This window comes from Crassostrea angulata, chromosome 1 (genome assembly GCF_025612915.1).
Source record: "Crassostrea angulata isolate pt1a10 chromosome 1, ASM2561291v2, whole genome shotgun sequence".
Lineage (NCBI taxonomy): Eukaryota > Metazoa > Mollusca > Bivalvia > Ostreida > Ostreidae > Magallana > Magallana angulata.
The window spans coordinates 40,598,421-40,618,796 of record NC_069111.1 but is presented as its reverse complement, the minus strand read 5'-3'; the positions used below and the strand labels follow the sequence as shown (position 1 = coordinate 40,618,796).

At 34.0% G+C, this 20,376-nt stretch overlaps 1 long non-coding RNA gene across 1 annotated transcript in view; it reads left to right on the top strand.

Moving 5' to 3' along the window:
* The first annotated feature begins 11,668 nt into the window (after nucleotides 1-11,668).
* Nucleotides 11,669-20,376, top strand: part of LOC128181961 (uncharacterized) — a 29,926-nt gene continuing 21,218 nt past the window's right edge. The window contains exon 1 of the long non-coding RNA XR_008243385.1: nucleotides 11,669-12,429. This is a non-coding gene — a long non-coding RNA (uncharacterized LOC128181961). The remainder of the gene's footprint in view (nucleotides 12,430-20,376) is intronic.

Below are 20,376 nucleotides of genomic sequence, written 5' to 3'. Positions count from 1 at the left end.
TTGCTAACCAAACTTGATGAGACTGTCTGCCACTCTCGAAGGTAAAAAGTTAGGATAGTGATAATGTTAACCTATCTTACTGATTTGTCAGCGAAGGATCCGTTTATTGGGTTTTGAGAGTAAAGGCAGGTTGATTAAACATCTGTATGTTTTATTAAAACCACAAATTTAAAGAGGATTCTTAATCGACGAGCAGTTCGTCGGTTATACCGGGAGACTTGGCGGATTAACCGTTTAAGGTCAAATAGACAATATTTACAGTAATAAATAAAACTGCGGTTTTTAAAAACATGAATGAGTCATAACGTGTTATCAATGAAACTTTCTAACTAGGGTAGATTTGACTTTTTTCGTCTCGATAACGCTATATCAGGTTTTGCTGGGTTTAATAGATTAAACATATCATTTTCGTCGTTTTGAACCCCGGTGCTAGAAATACAGAAGACTTAACGGGCACCCGAGAACAATTTCTGATAAATTACATGTATTAATAAAAAAAACTGAACTGTGTATTCAGCACTCTTTACATGAATGTGTATGACGTTTTACTTGGTTCCGAAAAGTTTGCAGCTTTTCAATTACAAATTGAACAGGTGTTAAGAATATGTACATAAGGTGTGCAGCATGGCTATCGTGTATTTCACCCCTTTTTGGTCATAAAGAGAAGGCAAAAAAAAAACTTGAAAATAAATGGAAATAAAAGCGTTAACAAAGGAGCGTTCCTTTGAAGTTATTCTTTCAAAGTAGGTCAGACCATAAAAGGATAGATCCTGTCCCAGGCACTACAATGTATTGTTTTGGTTTTGTTTTGCGGAGATTCACAGAAGTAAGAGGATCAGAGCACGCTGACGAGGCGCTGAGGTGTTAAATCTTCAGGACTGCACACTGAACGGAGTAAGTACGCAAACACCTATCATGGCATCACGTGTAGTATGGTGTACAGCAACTGGCGGCCAAACAGTAATGCTAGCTTCCATTTAAAAAGTTCGGCCCAATTTCATTCTTTTCCTTTCCCTCAAAATACAATACTGCGCATATTAACCAGACTTTTTATGAGATTCGCTATTTTTTAGCGCGGGCAATTTGCACTTGAAAAGAGACAACGGAAGAAAGAGTTTGCACACCAAGATGCAAAAAAAAAATGACGCTGAAATTTGTCAATGCGGGAGAAAAAGGTGTTTTCTTGTCAATTTTAACGAGATACACCACATGCTCGAAGTATTAAGCAAAAGTTATCTGCAGGACGTTCTTGTATAAGGGGTTTATTATATTACTGCATGCTGGATTAGCTGCTTTGAGTGAAATGCTAATACTGTGTACTCTTTCAACGCTTTAGTGCCACGCGTGGTTAGCCTTCAGACTGGCGGGATAACAGAAACTAGCAACCCGGCTCCAGCAGCTCTCACCGCCGGGGTTCCGCCCAAAATAACACTTTCAAATTGTCATACAAAAATGAGGGCACAAAATTGATGAGGTTTCGAAATTAGATTTTTTTAAATATATGGTATTTACACTCAACATGCACGTCTGCTAGTGATGGTCTCTACAACTCGGATCTTTAGACCGTTTTCCCTATAACAGACCTAGAGAAACCAAATGGACCATAAACCTGTATTCGCGCCGTCGGCCTAACCTCAAAACACAGGAAAAAACCACGCGTATTATTACCAAGGCTCTAAGCTTACTGCCAAATGTTTACGAATGAGCGTTATATCATTAATTTCTTTCTGATGAATGAGTCTTGTATATCTGAATGGAAATCAGGTGAAGGGGGAACCCTGTCGAAGGTAGAACGTCACTGCCAGTCTTTTTTTTTCCAGTCCTATTTATTTCTTTACATAAAATACATTTTCAATGTAGCATTTACATTATGCAAATTCCAAGAGATATCAATCATCTTTTACTTATTAATTGCTTCAATGCACATTCGCGTATCGTTTTAGGAAATCAGTTGCTTTTTTAGACTGTTTTAGGTCTATTATCAATAATACCATATAGTCTGCGTATCTTTTACAGTAGAGTTGATTTTTTTAATTTCTTTCAGATGGGTTTCTTGTTCACATAGTCTGGGGGCCCAATAAACCACTGGTGCTCATTCAGACCCCGTTATTAAAACCCCACAAACAATACAGCACTCGCAAGAGGTTTTCATTTGCTTAATCTTATAAATTGAATTATAAATAAAGTTAAGTCAACATTCGATATTTAACTCAATAAATCTGGAGTGCAGTACACATTTTGCTAAGGCTGCACTCTAATTAAGATCTTACCTGCATCGGAATAAAATTGTTTGAAGTCGTTCGCCGTAAAGTTCCCTTGGGCCGAGTTCAGTGAATTATGATCCATTGCATTGAGATTATTAGAATCCTTAATTGAAATATCTGAGAAACTGAATATGCATTGAAAAACACTTACAAATGCACAAATCACAAATACTAGTGAGTCAAATCGCAGTCTGCGCATGGTGCATGGGATAGGAGAGTTACCTGCATTTAACTCGCACTTGTTCTATTATCACATTATATTTCCTGATCTTAGTTGCACCAAGAAGACTATTTTACACATATTCTCCACTTCGATTATCCCAATAATATTTATTTCCCTTCTTTGGTATCATTGTTGAATATCGCACCGCTTTTTTATCGTGGTTTAGTCAAAATGCTTTATACTTTATAAACCACCGAACAGGGCCCAATTGAGGGGCGGAGCTAAACCCGTCAATCAGGCGATCGCAGGATTGTCAATGAATTCGCTTTACGATAAAAATCACGCTAAAGAAGAATACAAAGCTGTATTGTACACCGAATTTTCCCTATATATACGATAATTGTTAAAGGTTCCTTAATAGATTGACTGAAAAGAGTAACAGAAAAATAAATGTCCACTGCGCTCTGCGATATTTCGTCGGGTACACGGTGGTTGATTTCTTATCACACGCATATTTATTCTAATGAATGTACCTGGGCCAAATCAGGGTTTTATTTGTTATTGTGAAAGATTTTATGAAACAGGAAAGATAACGCTAAGCTAGTGTATATTTATTTCATTCAGGTCGTTTCTGCATATAAATATGGTATTGTGATTTTTGAATAATTTATAATGTCAAAATTAACTGTAAAGGGTTCGAGCGTTTAGTTCATTGAGGGTTTTTTTTCTCAAGCAAAAATCAGGTTGGATCGAATTTGCAACGTGGCCGAGAATGCTTGTGATGGATTTAAACATGAAATGTGTTTGAAAATATTTTAACATTAAGTTTGAATGCTCGACAGGTAGATATACAGGACTTTGCCAAACACAATGTCAATTATGACCGTATATCAAACAAGGTTACGAAAACTCGCTATTGATTTCCGAAACGTAAGATTTTGTTTCTTTCTTTTTTATGCCAGGGCAAACGACTTAAAAGAAATAGTCAACTCATTTCTTTAGTTTAATCTTCTGTTTCTGTCGGGTTGTTTTCGTAAATTAGACACACCCATATGCCCCTTATCCAATTTAGTGCAATTTAACACCGTTAAGAATTTCTTATATAATGGTTTAAATACAGGGATCTTTGTTATTGTCACCTGCCTGTTCTACAAACACCTGGTCTCTTACCTTAACTCTGCAACCAAGAGCCCAAGAAACATGCATTTTGTACTCAACTTGACCTGTTGTCCCCCAACATAATGCATGGAATCATTCACAGTGTAAGGTTGGATTCTCTTGTACTTCTGTTTACACGTGCGGCTAAATATGATATAACTGATTAGTCTGCAACAATCATTCCATTTGAAAGGTTTAATCGAAAGCAAATGCGAAAATATGCGATATAAACTAATACAAGTCAAATAAAACAGAAAGATATATAAATGAAATTATTTGAAATTTCAGTTATCTTTCTTGATAAATATAGTTCCATTGGCAAGTGGCTTGTAATGAATGGACTAAAAAAATGAATATAACGCATTTTAAAATCACGTCGGAATATTTATGCTTAAATACATGTAATCACTTATTTTTTCGACTTCGGTGTCAATTATCTTTGTTTTTTAAAAAAGGTCATTGAAACACTTTTTTTCAAAGGGGAATATTTGTGATATGCTTGGTTTTATTTCATTGCTTGATTTACACACAAAAAATTGTACGCCAGACAAACAAATTCTAAATCATTTAGCGATTGCCACAATATTCCATATATAAACTAATACTGAATCAAAATAATTTTTTTCATATATTACGTTCGCCATAAGTTGTCATAACACATACCACATATTTACCTCTAGAAAGAGGTGTTTGATAAAGTTTGCCATCTGTGGTGCAAAAATAACAAATCAGTTATTACAAGTTCCCTTTTACAGCGCCAATATGTCAGTTTTAATAAACTAAGAGTTGATGACATGGCAGATTGTTACCTCCTTTGTTAAAATCGTTTAATGTTTCAAGTCGCATATTGACACGATTCATTCAAAGTTTCAATGTAAAATTGTCAAAAAAATGAATTTTGAAAAAGAATGTGCATATAAGAATAAAAAAAGAGACTTAAAATAACCAGAGGGTTTGCGGTTTACATGTCCTCAACGACCAACTTTTTTATTTCAATTTTTTTTTGACGTGAAGGTATTCGATATCTAGAAGAACTGATTATTTTGATCGATTATTGATGTATTGTATATCGCCCCTCATGGTTCTGTATGTTAACACATATTAACATTTTCACCATGCTTCCGTTTATATCGACACCCCACCTTTCATTATTTCTTGATTTCGCTCAAAATATGAAAGATTACATCTAATCATGCATTCAAACAATGCTCAGAATTTATGAGAATTTATAGTTTTCAAGAATTGTATTGGACAGAATAGAAATGACGAGGGGATCTTTCTTGTGTGTTTATTTCGCTTGGCCGACATTGTTCCTTGCACGAGATTTGTTGCTATACTGCCTACATTTATTACCTCGTATCGACTTAATGGAGACTTATCAATAAATAGGTCACGTAGTTCTGAGAATGTACAGTCTTCATTCATGTATTTGACGATTAATGATTTTTATAGTAGGATTTTTCCATACCAGAGGAGGTCCTTTATTCATTAAACCCTGAAGACATTTAAATTTCGTGTTTTTGTTTATTCTAATACACGAAATTTTCATCTGTTGTTAGGATAACTGATCGTTTATTCATTCCATAATAGAATACACACTGATTTTCATTGAATAGGAAAGAAAATAAAATGTTTTCATCATCCTGATATTTATTTTGTTTAGAAATGATAGAAATTTCCCATGATGTCAACATTTTTGGGTACACGTATCAGACAATATTTGTTTATAAAGAATGAAAGTTGAATTTTGTGAATCATCAACACTTTAGTTGTGTCAATTTTGGAAGTGTCTAACATATTTATATACTTAAAGTCACTAATTTTTATTATTGGGACACGTTTAAATCTGATATATACAAAACAGACTCTTACATAGATTGGTATCGTCTTATATAAAAGAAAATATATTAACGCCATAGAAGGACACTAACGTCGACATTAAAATTTAAGTGTCGGTTTTTTATTGAAACATTTTAAAGAGGTTTCGCTATTTTTACAGAGGAATCAGCAACAATAATTAACAATAACTACCGTCTAATCGTATTTAAAAGTTTCGGTGCAAACTATTGACATAAACATGCTGTGAAGAGATGACACGGCCAGTATCGAATAGGAAATTAAACGTTTTACCGTAACTTTTCCCCTCCATGGACAAGAATATTAGCTTATATGCTGCCGTTGGCCAAAACAGACCAATGAAAATACCATCTTTTGAAAAATAAGTTGAAAAATTCGTTTAAAATCAGCAATGAACAAGGGAGCAAGGAGTTTGTCGACTTCAATTAACGTGATTGATAAAAATATATCGTTGGTTACGTAAAATCGCTAAATAAAGAGATGTCGGCGATCGAACATTTTGTTATGAGGTTGCTTACATGACCCTTTAACAAAAGCAATACGTGTTTTGTTTGTCACACTTTACGTTCCATTATCAGATTCTAAGACAGATTTTAATTAAAAGGTCTTGTCGTACAATGTAGAATCTGTTTCGAGCCGTCTTATTGGTCAACAGAAATATTGAGACTGCTGGCTTACACCAATCAGGATTTGCCTTGGCTGCATTAACCAATAGATGGCGCTTAATCATCAGGATTACGTGTAAATGCGGCTCTTTTAATGTACGATGCGGCGTCTAGGTCTAGACAAAGCCATCGCCTTAAAATAATGTTATGGCGTTATGAGTAAGAAGAAATGCCGATTGAAACAAGGGGAGAAGAAATATTAAACATGATAGGGACCTAGAATATCTCATTTTCAGATTGTTTAAAGCGTTAAATGGAAGGGGCCATAAATGGGTTCCTTCTTTGCCTGTTGTTTTAATCTTCTTGAGATTATATTTTCACATCTTCAGTCCCCTGCATGATATATGAAAAGGTTGCAACTTTAGGGATAAGCCATGATTTTTGAAATTTAGTAAATTTTACGCTTTTTATATTTTTTTTTTCATTTTTACCGTAATTTTCCACCCAAAAAAGAGCCAGATATTATACAGTATAACATTTTTAAAAAGTTGAATCTTTCTCTTGCATTGTTTTATGCAAGTTATTATCTTATGATAGATATTCAGTTATATTTTGTTTTAAAAAGATTGTTTTTCATTTCATTTTATAATCGTTATCGTAAACACTAAACCATGCCCTAGATTAATTGGCTTCACTTGAAACATTAAACAGTGTATGCTACCCGATTTATAATTCATAGTTTAGATACATGAATCGGTCATATTTTTTTCACAGTTGAAACAAGTTCTTTTACATATTTACCGTATTTGAAAATAATACAGTGAATAGTGCAATCCCATTAATGAGTAAACATTATTTTTGCTGTTTCGTTTGTATTGGTACAAAACGGAAACACTTGAAATGATGACTTCTGTAATTTACCTTGAAGGTGTTCTTAAACTGAAATAAACATTGTTCAGTTTGCCAAATAAGACTTTTAGCAGTGTGTGTGTTGTTTGTTGTTGTTTTTGCTTTCAAATTGTTTATTTGTATTCTTTAGCGGTGAAGGTTTAAGAAAACAACAAAAACTTATATTCTGTTGACAATTTCTTGCGACAGTCACCCTTTTTCTTCCTTTAAAGGTCCCTTCTCTATTCGATTTACCCCTTTAACAACCCAATTGTGCTCTTGCTACGTCAAATCGTTATCATTTATTTTGCAAAAAGTGCAGGTTATGTATTTTTAACCCACAGGAAGTGACTAGGTTTTATGAAATCTAGATAATACTACAGAAATAAAAAGAAATACGACACCCCTGTACACGGAGTCTCCGAGACACCGCCATACACTTAAATATGATATCACAAACAGTATTAGCATAAGATAGTTATGAATTGAATATTCACACAATCTACATGCACGTTTAGATAACATCAATAATATAACCTCAACGTATCGTATAATTTAAGCATGTGGGTTTTTTTTTTCCTTTTCTGCTTTTGAAATTGATTTAGCAGAAAATGGCAGCCTACTTAAACGCATCATGCAGATCTGCTGTTGGACGTACAGTATGCACATTGGCACGTTTTATCTGCCGGCTTTCGTTTGTCGTCGGGTTGAATCACCATTTACTTATATACCCGTCTGTTCCAGAAGTCGCTGTTTACCTATCTACATAACCTTGAATTTGACCGGGTGTCATCGGCATAGCTTATCTACCCCGATCCTGATGGGGGTTTTATATAGGCCAATATATCATTAGTTTTCCATTCACAAGTCCATTTGTCAGCGTAATACTACGTTCCTGTTTACTCGAGAAGATAAAGGTAGTTTTTCATTCAGATTTTGGCGCTTTAGCATGCCACGAAACACAAATGACTACTTACATGGCGTCATATATGAGTGCTGCAGACTAATGCTTCGTCAAGCGTGAACAATCACTTAAAGTTGCTAGGTCAAGAGGAAAATATAGGGAGGAAAGATACTGGATGTAAGGGTTATTAGCATATTATGTAATATTTCTCTGTTAAGTAAAACTTCGATTCATTATTGCTTTTGTGACTTTTTCAGGGTGGTTGTTTTTATACAACCCAAAAACAAAATCCAAAAGAAACCTATTTTTAAAAAAATTCACAAAGTATAATGCATGCTTTTTAGAATTTAATTTATTCTAGTATCTAAAATTTTAAGCATTTGTTAGCTGTTCAGTGCATTTAGGTTGGCTTTCACATATCAAAAGAGTTTAAAATCGGGAATATACACAAACATTATAAAATTGATCATTGTACAAATGTTGTCGAAGTACGACGCGAGAATACAACGAGATTATACAACGGAATTAAGGATGGGTGTCACTAGGGTTTTTCTTCCAATACATTAATGTTATGTAAACTTATATTATCAATAAGTAAATATTTATCGGATGACTGTCTTATAAATGAATTTAGATCATGAGATATCCAGATTGTATGTGTCAACATGCAACTTGAGTCAACATGCAACTTAACTTTATCAATACGCGTATATCGACATGCAACTTGCGTCGACATGCAGCACATTAGAAGAAAAGCAGTAATACTTTATTTGTCGTTATTATATATGAGATATAACACGTACTTTATATTGCACGCACGTCCTTATAGATATGTTGTATACACACAGGTTAGCGTTTAAAAATTATGCTAATATTATGAATCACAAAAATAAACCGAAATTTGCATTCAGACTGCACTCTGTCATATATAACTATTGTTGAATAGTGTTACGTAAGTTCACTATCAAATTAAAATGTAAATCTTTATATTCTATAAATCATTTTACAGTTCGTCAATATTTTTGATTGATGAAGGACAAGTGTTCTCACTATTGTCATTTTTATAAATGGTCTGAATAAATATATGATTTGTTTTAATTACATCCATTTCTGAAGAATATTGACCAAAAAAGAACAAATTGATATAAAGACACCATGGCGAGACTATAGTTTAACTGTAGGCTCAATTCGGTGATTTTATTTGATTTTTTATGGCACCGGCCAAAAGTCGGTTGGATTCAGCAGACGATCTGAAATATTATTCTTTTTTATAACACCTCTGTACCAATTTGTCATAATTCAAAAATTAACCACGGGCGACGAAAATAACCTATCCGGGTGTTGACACGATTAATTACAAGAATTAACGGGACGGCTAATTACCACGTTTACGTCAAGGGAAGACAGATAAGAAACCAAACAATTTGTAACGTAGATACTTTGACATACATACCTCTCCCCACACAATAAAACGAGCGTAGATTTCAAGTGGATAATCGCCTAGTTTACTGTCAGTTATCGAATTGCACTTGTGTTTCTTCCAAATATGGCATTTATTGTCACATGTCACCCTAAATAGTTTAAAATATCTAATTAAGGCAGTTAATTGGTGCTGCCTTTCTATTTTCTCGTGGTTTCTTAGACATATCTGATGGGGACCTGTTAACCATTGATTTCCGATGCTTACACGTCTATTACTAAGAGTTCTGCAATAAAGCATCAAATGCCATCAATGGTAACAAGGCCTGCTGGGAAACCTATTCCTGTGTCGGTAATTTGATTAAATGTTTGTAAATACGTGCTAATGACGTAATTCAGATACACCGTATTTGAAAAGAAAAGCTTCTCACAAAAAGCTTGTAATCTTGGACACCAATCCAAACAATGCCGTGTACGGGATAAAGGTCTGTGGATTGGATCTCTTGAATCCTCTCCCATTGGTTGTTGCATGGATTGTATGCTTTATCTATTGCTTGAGAAAGATTTACAAAAGCTAAAAATATCGTAAAGATTAATGAAAATATGTACATTGTACTATCTAACTTTCATTAGTTTTAAGATTCTTAATGTTCTGTCAGCACATTTCATTCATAGAATCGATGAAAAGTTTTTTTTTATACAATTACGCATTTTTTCTTTCTTCAAAAATCCAACGCAGACATACAACGAAATAAAATTAAACCACTTAAGTGCTTTTACAATTCAGCCTGACCATTCTCGACTTAGGGCTTTTTGGAAGTAATGAATGATAACTTCTGGAAGGAAAAGCCAGGTATAATCCACAAAATCGTTTTATCCAGATGGTTAGTGTCAACATTTTATAACTCCTTCAGCGCAATGCAGTTCAACTTTGTACGGCTTAAAACGCGTCCGAGAAAGCGCAAGTGTCAAGTTCTGGCAATAATACTTTTAAATTTGTAGAACGTATAATGAAAAGGGTAGGGCTGAATAAGGAATTGGAAATGTCAGATTGCTTGAGTTTTATAATTCGATAATGTTTGGCATTCGTGTGAATTTTAACCTTTCATTCAAATCTACGTAGTAAGCAATTAATCCTCTACGTTAACGCAGGGAAGAGAATCCCCTGAACAGGGAGATAGAAATGACCTAGAGGTTGTGATAACGCTTCAACTGCACACTGATGTTTCGGAGTTTTTACTGTTTTTGTTCCTTAGTAGAACTTCGAGATGTAATAATAGTAGCAAAATCCATTATTTTAGTTAGTCTTTTTTGGGGGGGTAAATATATACTTAGTTTGATAGCATGTTTAAATTATATGGCATATTTCTATGCGAAACAAAATATATGTAAACCTTTTGTTTACCCCTATCAATATTTAAGAAATCTAACATACTGCATGTTTCATTTATCCCTTAGACTGGCATTTTGTTCTGTAAAAACTATCAATAAAGACCCTATACCTTGCTTTACCTTGATAAAATTTGAATTTTTTTTACAAGTAACGATAATAGAAGAATGAATTGCTAGCGTGCAATTTAGGCAGAAAAATATGGAGGACATGAACTTGCGGAAATTGTAATGGATTGCGCATGACAGGAAAGAGGTTTCGTCTGTCTGACATCACACTGGTTCGGTAATTTATATGGAAACAGATTTTGAAAATAGTTTTATAAACGTCAAACAGAACAATGGAAAAACCTGTAAATGTTATTTAGTTAACTTAAACATAGGAAGACATCAAAACAATAGCAGTACGGCATGGAACGGTCTTGGACAGCGACATTATCCAAATATAGATGTAAAATATTTGTCGCCATTGATAAATTTGACTGCTGGGAGTCATCCCCTCAGAGACAAACCGTCGTTTAAGTTAACACCAAAAGCAGAAAACATCGTATAGCATTAGAATAACCCTCTTTTAGAAATCTTGCAAGATAGAATTGAGAAAAAACGTTTATTGTTCATGTAGAAAACGAGACTCTCACAGCCTATTGTAGAATCTCAGGTAATTTACACGTGTCTTTGTGGTTTGTAATTCTACGAAAAAAATCTAATTAAACCCTTGAACCGATGCTAGCGGTAGACCAATAGATAGAAACTTGTTTCGGTAGTATATTGTTAGAGTAAAGGATATGATGCAATAATGTTAGGCTTGATAAGACAACTAGTTTTAAGGCATAAAGGGCGGTCTAAGTTATGGAACTTGTGCCCAATCCCAATTGTATTTTTGTACAATAAAAATATGTTCAAATCAAATCAAGGCATAAACTCTGAACCATTGTGCAGAAAATAGACCAGAAATGTACACATAATGATAGAGGTTTGCATTGCATTTTTCATAAGTATAAGTGGAACAATGGCCAAAATTATTAAAGCTGCTTGGTCCGATTTATTTGTTATTACAGTATCACAATTTTTTCCATACAAACCATTTATCTTAGAAAGTTATGGACTTTCTCCTGTTTACACCAGGAGAATCAGTCTCCTTTCAAAGTTAGAAATATTCAAAGTAAATAAAATAATTTCTTGTTGGGCAAACGAAAAAACAAACCAAAATGCATCAAGGGAATGTTTAGAAAAAGAAACCGTTTGGTTTCGCCCCCCGAATGATTGGGATCATTCAACACGCATACTATGCATCGATTGTAAAGAAAACAAACTTCAGAAATATAAGGGAACAAAACGTACGCATGTTTATTTCTAATTTGTCTGATCGTTTCGACCTTTATTTAAAGCGATGACAAAGTCGTAATACAACCATACCCGTCTCGTCGTCAGGGGTGAAATTTAACATGAGGCGAAATAACGCGGTACCCTTTTATGTCGTTTGTTTTGTTAGCAAATTTTGTACGTAATTTTCTTCATTGAAATTTGGCTTAATTGACTGGGAAAACTACTGCAATGTCTATTATTATACATATACTTAGCATACCCATCGTTTAAAAGCGTGCATAAAATTTTATATAAAATCGGACCAAGCAGCTTTAATCTAGAGAGTGAGGATTAAGCGTTATACATGTAAGCGAGCTTTCAACTTCATTCAACTTTATTCTTAAAAGAAGCACTGTTATTCCTAATTCAGGAGACGCTGATAAACCTCCATTACCATCGGTTTGAATTCTATATCGAGTAAGTAATAACCTAACAAACAAGTTATATGTCTTTCTTTAAAACAAAAGTTCAATTGTTATATTTTCTGAATCGTTTTATGCATATAATTATTTCGATTATATACTCTTTAAAGCACCGTAACTTGACAAATAACACGTGGATCAATTTCAATTCAGCTGAGAGCGATATGTCTTAATAATGTGATATTGACAATGATGAGGCTTAGATCATCAAAATATTCACAAGAAGATGTTGGCAAGGGCACGAAATGATGCCCTTGCAGACGATAACTTCAAAATGAATCACTTATCAAAAAGATTTATCCCTTGGGCCCCTTGAAGAAGAACAAAACCATGACCATTTATTACTTTTATTTGTCTGACATTACGTTCCGACTTTTAGATGTGAAACTGCGGCCCGAAGATTAGTTTTATCCCATTTCCCGCCACAACCGTGAGTCGGGTTCAAAGACTATAGCAGCCGATACGGTAGCTTGTGTTCTTTGTTCTGTTGACTCACACTGTGCAAGAGCGCAGTTTTTTTCACGTCAATTTAATTAACTTCGAGTAAACTAACGTTAATCGACATAACTGCTGGTGAATCATGGCTCAATTACTAAGCTAAATGAACTTTAGGTACTGATAACTATTAACTACTACCCTGAAGCCATTTGAACATTTTCGTTTGAGAACTGGCATCGTAACTTTTGACTTGAAGTGGTCAAAAGTATTATGTGTCTGTCTCGGAAAACTCAGAAAACAAGATTATCTGCAAAATTTTCAAAAGCACCTTTCTTAACTGTTATGAACGATTCCCTAAATTGGCATCGTAAATCAGTTCTCAATCCGCTGGCTATAGATGAGTACATGTATATGTACATGCATACTTAAGTACGCATATGTATACATACATATTGTTAAACAATCAGGACCCAAGAGTTTTTATGTTATATGAGTTATAAATTGCCAAACCGGTAAATGTTTATATACGATAATATGTGTGCCACAGGGAAAAAATGCAACCAAGACGCATAAAAGCATGAAAGTTATCATTTTGTCCTTATTGAACTCAGTTTATACAGAAGAATTTGATGAAAATGCAAAAGTTCTTCTATTTATGAAAATTTATTTACAATCGTACTTGATGACTTCAAAGGAATTGAAATCGTTCAGCATTTGAATGAAGTAAATCCAATTACACATTAATTAGCAGCGCTATCACTAATTATCTAGGATAATATTTACAGACAACATAGAAATGTCTTCAGGTGCCAAAGTGGACCAAACTAAAGTCCGACAAATCCTTGCACAGATTAATGAGTTTGATAGAATCCTGTGCAAAAACGCATCATGCTTTTGCAAGCCTCTAATAAATCTTTTCATGTTTGTGTCCCACCTTCTTCGATAAATATATTAAACAATTCTGATTTTATTTTACAAATAAGGCCGGATTATCCATTGTTGAACACTTTGGTGCCAAGGTATGGCATGTGCATTTTTCTGTTCTTTCCTCAAGTTGAGAACTTGTTTGTGCGGGTGTTATATGTTTGATTAAAATGGTTCTAAAATGGCAGCCAAAGAATTCAAAATAATCGAGAGCAAACACACGATTCGTTTATGAGTACATTATATTCCATTAGATTTTTAACATGAACAGTTATTTCCATAGTCTAGATTTTATTTTGAGATATTTGATTTTGCTCATCAACTTCAATGACGCCCAATAACCTACGCGTTAAAAAAATGCCAGTGACGAAATTAGAAGTTTAAGGAAGAAAATTGGCTAAATTGGACTGTACCTCAAAAGCACGCAATCCAAAAAAGCGCGCTGCCGAGATTGCAAATAAGTGACCCTTTCCAATGATTATCGATGGTTTATTTTGTGTTTGGCGTTCGTTGGTCGTCAAATATAAATTTCAATATTCGTATTTTAAGATCAATGTGCTCAATTTTCATCAGCAAAGGACGAAAATGAAACTAAGAGAAATCATCTGAATTTTTGCTTTAGGAACCGGTTCATTTAAGACCGAATTTAACCGTAATCATATTCTAAATTACTATAAATATTCGTTTTAATAAGGGTGCTTGGTATTTTGCGCAGTTTCAAATTGGCTGACAATAATTGAACCGGAAATTAGTTATCACTGTCAAAAGCACCATTCAAAGTCTCTGCACTTTGCAAAATATTGTCAAAGAGAGAAGCTTGACATGTATTATGGCATTTTGACCCGTTCTTCTTCTTTCAATACTTGAGTTGTTTGGTTTCTAATATGTTTATTTGACTTTTTTAAAACTCAAAATGATATCTATCATAGGGCCGAATAAATCGATCTTCAAAAATCATTTTTATCTTCTTAAAAATGCCATTAAGTTATAAGTTATATGGGGGTTTTATTGGTTTTGTTTTGTTTTTTAATTCAATGTTGTTACTACAAACAAATACTAAGCTGTTTGATTTTTTGCTTTTCAAATACTGCTGCAACGTTGCAAATTTTCTCAAATAGAAAAGATAACAGTCTTTTACTTCTAACCGTTAAAACTCTTATCATTTTCCAAAATGCCTATAAACTATGATACTATGTGCTTAAAACATATTTAAAAAAAATCTTACTTTAACTACATTAATTTATTTTTCATTTCTATGAACTTAAAGGCAAATAATAGATCTAGAGAGAATCCCAATACGAATTCTGGCATTCAAAGCAACTAGCAACTAGCAATTTAATATGACTTTAAAATTTTGACATAGCATTATAAACATCTATACTCATCATTATAAACATTGAAAATGGAGAAATAAAATTTGAAAATTTTAAGTCAAATCGTGTCTAAGTCCCTTTAATGTTACTATAAAACAATGGTGTAAATCAATTATAATATATACTAATGTAAAAGATTTTAAAAATTGCATAATTAAATTACATAACAATCAAGTCTTACCTCTGTATCTCGCTTGTAACTTGACTTTAGTCCCTTTAAGAAATCCGATAATAGTCACTGGTGTTTGTACATGTACTATTTCACTTTTTACCTATCTTCTAGGAGCTTAAATGCAAGTCATTGATACAATTACATTTATTTTTTATCCATGTATTACTTTGATTTATGTTCTATTTTTTAGCAAAATGGACAGTTTCCTTTCAAAAGGAGGACTGAAGGGACATTGAGAAAGGGCTGCCATTTTGCTTTCCATAAATAAAAGAGACAATTCCCTTAAAAATTTTCTATCATTTCAAAGAGATGTAACTCTCATAGGGTTTTAGCATAAAAAGTATAAATTGAGGTTTAATCCAAAAGTGAATGGGTCCTAATTGTCAGACTTCAACTGCATTCGATTCATTTATATCTTCGACACCCAAACTAAAAAATATTGCTGAATCGGATAAACTATACTCTGTCCCGAGTTTTTGCTTCCACCACTTTTCGCTTGATATTTTGATAATAATAAATACCTTTATGCTCAAACTACGTTCAGCCACTTATCAGAAAAATGTCCAGATTATCTGTCTTGAAACGCCGCCTCTACCGCTCCAGGTTTCAATACTCATCCCAAAATAGAAAGTCTACGAAGATTTTGCATTGCATCACCCATTAATAAGCCCGGATGACAACGTTGAAAAATCGCGCGAGGTGTCCCGAGTACTTCCGAATGGAGAAAAGATGTAAACATTTCCCATTATAAATCTCCGTAAGAAATTTGTTTTTGTTCCTGTAAACTTTAATGAGTGAAAAGGGTTGATTTGTCAATGAAGATATCTTGGATATTTTACATTTCATCGATTTCAAATGTACTTCTTTCACAGGTATGTGTGTTTTTATTAAAAATTACCAAAAAGTGATGGAAGCAATAACTTGAGACAGACTTTAATACCATGACTTAATGTTATTTCATTTAACAATGGTTTGAACGCTCAATTTTTTATGACTTGGTTCTTTTTTTCAATATTGCATGATTTACATGTGAGTAATATGTATTTAAACGTTAATGATATTCTCTAGTGAATATTCAGCATACAAAATTTTGATTTAAAAATGTTGGTTCTTTTAACTTCATTTTGATAATACAACGTACTTGTGCTAATATATAGACAGAAGACGTATGCCTAGGGTGCTCAGCAAGCAATTGTGTCAACACTTGTGTCGTCTATTGCTTCCGGTTTGGTCAAAAAATTAAGTATAATCTCAAAGCGATAGCGAGACTTCAGCAGTTTGTCTCTTTCGAGTCTTTGTTTTAACTGCAGGATTCCACCGCGCTAGTTCGTTTGGAGATCTCTCTTGTCGTCTGCGTCACTTTGCACGGGCTTCCCGCGCTTTCGGAGTTTCGATGTTATCATGATGGCCATTGAACAAGTACTTGTTGGGGTAAATTGTGTTTTGACACCCTTGTTATGTACATTTATTGTTTACACGTCTGATAATGGCAGTATAGATACTTTATCAGTGTCATGGTCAATAGTGCTTCTTGCAGACAAGATATCCTGATATCATATCAAACTATATGAGGCTACAAGGTTATCCCCAGATGAGTGTTTTATTCGAATCACATTATTCCATGAATTTATATCGGTAATACAGGAAAACGATAAAAATAACGCCATAATCTATACTGCTAAACGTATTCACCGATGTTGTTTCACCTACTGCACTCCCCATCCCAAGTCACGCGTTTCAATAATTTTCCTGTTTGAAGTTGAAATGCCTGTAAACGATAGCTGCACTTGCTCTGCCGATTAAAAAGTCTTGCAAATCACACATTTTCTCAAATATTATATATGGCGATTCTAAAAAGTTCGAGCTTGCTTTATATGTTGACTTTAGAAATCATATTTTCTCAAGTATATTATGATGATTCCAAAGAGGTCGAACTTGCATTATTTGCTGAGTTAAGAAAAATATGAATCCTATCCTGATCAGTGTTTCCTACTGTACACATGCTCTTACTGTACACATGTTCCTACTGTACACATGTTCCTACTGTACACATGTTCTTATTGTACACATGTTCCTATTGTACACGTGTTCTTACTGTACACATGTTCCTATTGTACACATGTCCATATTGTACACATGTTCCTACTGTACACATGTCCATATTGTACACATGTCCCTATTATACACATGTTCCTATTGTACACATGTTCCTACTGTACACATGTTCCTACTGTACACATGTTCCTATTGTACACATGTTCCTATTGTACACGTGTTCCTACTGTACATATGTTCCTATTGTACACATGTCCCTATTATACACATGTTCCTATTGTACACGTGTTCCTACAGTACACATGTTCCTACTGTACACATGTTCCTATTGTATACATGTTGCTATTGTACACGTGTTCTTACTGTACACATGTTCCTACTGTACACATGTTCCTATTGTACACATGTTCCTATTGTACACGTATTCCTACTGTGCACACTAAGATTTGTATTATTTTACGTACAATGTACTCGTATTACATGTAACATTGCCCAACTTTCCAGGAAAGAGGTAAGCTACGAGTAGGTTCTACCGGGGTACGAATAGTGAGTCACCTTGGTTGCTCGAAATATTGTCTTGTTTTCATGGAGATTAAAGCCTAAAATAAATGGATAAAAACCAGGCAAGTCTACAGATATTAAGGAGGAATATTTTTGTTCGTACGATACCATTCATAACATCTTACACGGATCAAGTCGAATTTTAAAATTCGATAAACGTACCCTGTACTGCCTTTTATTTTCCCCTTGGTCTATAAACCTCTTTAACAAAAGGATGAGAGACTTAATCTTAGATTCAATGAGTTTTTCCTGCTCCTTAGCGCTAACATCTCTTGGAATTAACCTTGTCTTTAGCTAGTGTAAACCTCTGTTCTGATATTTGTCATATTGCTGAAGGCATTGGCGTTTTAAATCGCTAAGATAGGAAAGAACTACAGGAACCTATGTTATTTGCTCCAATCGGCCATATTTTGTCAAACTGATATTTAAATATAGATGAATGGATTAAGAAGACATTAAGGTACAAAAATGGCTTAAACGAATATTGCTGATCCCACAAGTCGTTTATATCTTTATTACTGAAGACTCTTGTCTCTCTCGTACAACTTAGTACTTTATTACACAAGGTGAAAACGTGGGGCCTACATCCCCGCAGTCTTTTACCAATGCAAAATAGAACTGAAAAAGCCTTTATAGCCTTGTGTAAAGCGTTGATAATGGCTGTGCCTTTTCATTTTACACAAAAAACAAAGGTTATTGAATCGCAAATATGATTTCAGACATATTCCATTTTGCGTTTTAATATTCGTGTAAAATTGAGCAAACAAATCTTCAGAAATATGATATGTGATTTCAATGTTCCGTTTGAGAGACTTGGGTTTAGGCGAGTTGGACCAGGTGTTGGGTTTGAAATTATTTCACTCTCATTGTTTCCAGTTTGTTGCCTATATTATTACATATATGGATATAAATAGAATATACTACTGGACACAATTAAGAAAAGAAACTTTCAAACAATTTTTGTTTGCGTGTTTTTGTTTCATTAAAATTTTCATAAAGTTAATACATGTTCCAAAAATAATCACCCTGAACGTCACTTATCAAAAAATGCAATCGTATGAAGTCTCTTGCTATATTTTGGATTATGTTTACCTGTTTCATTGAAATTACATAATTTGCACGTTATGAGTAAATGTATATATCTAACCTAATTAATCAAGACCCCTCCGTCAATTTTGATTTGAAAGAGTCGCCATCTCGTCTTATCAAGTCATCGGTTTATTAGGGATCATTCGAACACACGACCTTTTGGCGCATTAAGCAAAGAAACTCAACCGTCCGCGCCGTGCTTCGTAAAGCGATGTCCAAATAGGGAAGACTCCGCAGAGCTGGGGTATACATAAGTGTTAATGTGGTGAATATAAATAACTGGTCATGAATGAATATGGTGTTATTTGATACCTTATCACATGGGAAATTCATTCAAACCGAACTGATCGTCAATCCTTTGAGTTCACAATACAAAGAGCAGTAAAGGGCCGAGATAAAGTTGACATTGATTGAATATACAGAGTTTCATTCAGAAAATTTACGCCATGAATGAGTGCCAATTTTTTCATAGGGTACATTGTTAAGAAAACCGCAATTTAATAGTTACATAAGATCCTTAATAAAAATCTAGAGGTGTCCATTGCATTAAATGCTAACCGTGCTTTGATTTATATATTGAACGGGATCTCTAATTGCTTCTAAAGTAAATCTTATTAGATCAATTTCAACAAATTTATAGGGAGACTTGTATACCAAAGTCAGCCTTGCGGTGTACCGCAAATTATTGATTTTAGATTACAAAAAAGAAAAAAATGTTATCAGCGAAATGTGCATGAATATAGTAAAAGCTGATATTGAGTCTTTCTAATTATTCAAATTCTCCACTTTATATATTATACATTTAACATTTTGTATTTACTAGTATTTCAAGTTTCAGACCACACCGTTAGTTGTTCTTTTAAGCACTGCATTCTTCCTTGTTTGTTGTCACTCCGATTTTTTTTTCGTCATTAAATGTGTGTATGATCTGATAAACTGAAATAGATCCCAATTATTTTTCTGGGACATTATCTCTTTGCCATCTTTGACTCTCCTGAACGGCTAGATCTTCGACATTGACGGCCCAGGGCAAGGAGGATTGGCTTGTCACAAGATAATGTTGCAGTTTCTTCCTAGTAGTCTGGCAAGGTGGTTAGTTTGTAGTCTGTATTGGAAGGGAAATATGAGCAAACATTTATAGGGTATATCCAATTAATGATACCTAACAGATAAAACATAAGCCAAACAAAATCAGTAGAACAGAGAACCGTAGTAAGACGAGATGTGAAGAACAAGAATAAATCTTTGTTGCCAAAATATCATACAGCATAATTGTACAAGGATGTCATTTCAGGTGATTAGTGTTTTAAGCTCGATGAAAAGATACAAA